Raw genomic sequence first — 2,139 nt, forward strand, 5'->3', positions numbered from 1 at the left:
TCTAAAAATTCCGTGTTTTACACTTTAGTCCCTGAAGTTTTCTGCTCCCACCGCGGTTCTGCCGCGGTCGCGGCCAAACATCGGCCAAATGCCTTCTCTGAAACTGAATTTATCCGTAGCTCTCTTCCACCGCGGTTCTACCGCGGTCGCGGTGGAACCGCGGTCAAACCAGTTCTCTGAATCTTCAGGCCTGTTTTGCGTGGTTTACTTGGGGAATTTCACAGTTGGCCTCTTTTTCTTCATTTTTGACTCCAAAAATACTCCCTAGCCTTCCCTGATCATATATCACCTGCAAATCATGAAAAGCACTAATAAGAGTATTTTGCTATCACTTTTATCATCAAAACTATACAAGAAGGTGATTATTTAAGGCGTGATTATAGTTAAATTCACCTATTATCAACACCCCACACTTAAACCTTTGCTCGTCCTCGAGCAAGTTAAACCACACTTCTAGGCCTAACCGTTTGATACATCACCCCAATTTATGCCACACTCGCCATTACGAAGGACCAACCTAAGCAATGCAATAATCATACCTCAGATTCAGACTCTCATGCCATGACACACTCGTGCTCACTCTAGTTACTCTAACAGAAGTGAAGATTTACTTTTTCTTCCTGAGTCACATGCCCTCACATCACAAGTCTAAGAGAAGTTCCCCACACATAACATTCAGACAATAAGGAACCAAGGATATAAAGAATTCACTCACTCTCAGCAAAGAGCATTCATATGCTACACAGACACACCATAAGCTTGCCCCTAGTGTAATACTCTACTAATCGAGCTGTTCAGTCAAAGATCAAGAGGTCTTCATTTGGTTGTAATGTAGGCTAAGGGACGGGTAGGATATATTTGGATATAGTGACTAACCTCCCTAAGCACTTTTAATACACACTTCCTTTTATTTCAATTTCCATGCTCAACCCAATCGTTCTTCCACATCTTTGTTTCACGTGTGACCCCCACTTTTCTTTAGGTGCAACTGGCTTCTCTTTTTTTTTTTTGTCTCAATTTTTTTTTCAATGCCTATGCACCAATCAAACAATTCATTCTTGATTCCCCCTTTTTTTCGCTAACTCCCTACTACCCCACACTTTGACGTTTGTATGTTCTTTAGTGATTCAAGCGCTTCTAGGAGGTATAAGTTCAAACAATCAAGCTATTCAAACACAGAGATTTAGGTCATTATAGGGTTATCAAAGAACATGCTTCAGGCTCAAAGGGGTTAACTATGGCGATATATACAGGTGGATTTACAATTATATAGGGTTGCACAAAGAAATGCCTCAATCATCTCTAAAACCAAACAACTTCTATTTCGCTTTGCAAACACACAGGGCAAGTTCTAGGTATCGCATGCAAGCATAGAATGCAAGTAATATCTCCCACTCACTTGGCATGCAACTCATTCCGAATCAGTTCATCAACACACTCATACGAACATTCAAGCAAGACAAGATGTGCAACATTAAGGCATGGATTTACGAGTCCACAAGCGAGACTAGACGTCACACTCTCAAGTTCGTTTTAGTTATTTGCAGGTGTGCATATCAGGGGTTGTATTCTAGCCTTCACCCATCTTAGTCCTAAACCTACAAAAGGAAAATCTACCTAACCCGGTTCAAGAAAAGCCCTTGGAAAAGAACCGTGGTCAAAAGAAAAACCAAGGGGGAAGTATTACACTACCTAGAAGAGAAAAAAAAAATTCTACATGGACTACTTCCCTCAAGATTACTGTCCAAGTGGTCCGTCCTCAGGAAGAGTCCGACTTTGACCCTCAATAGACCCGTCGACAAGTGTCCGTCGTTAGGCCAAGTCAGCTACTCCTAGTATAAGCACACTCAAATATATACAACACATCAATCTATTGCTACAGCACAACAACGTCTATATACATTACAACACACAATCAGAGCAAGTCTCCCACCCTACACTTAAAATCTTGGCATGTCCCCATGTCATATCAAGAAAGTAAAGAGCAGAAGGGTCAGAAGACTTCCCTGAGACTCAATCAGAGTCGGAGACGGTGCTGGGGTCTACATGGCAAGCTTTCCCCAATGCACGTAACCAGGCCATAAACCGGCTCTCAGATCTAGACTGCCTCTGCGACATGGCATCCATCCGCGTGTGTAG

Source organism: Nicotiana attenuata, unplaced genomic scaffold (assembly GCF_001879085.1).
Source record: "Nicotiana attenuata strain UT unplaced genomic scaffold, NIATTr2, whole genome shotgun sequence".
Taxonomy (NCBI): Eukaryota; Viridiplantae; Streptophyta; class Magnoliopsida; order Solanales; family Solanaceae; genus Nicotiana; species Nicotiana attenuata.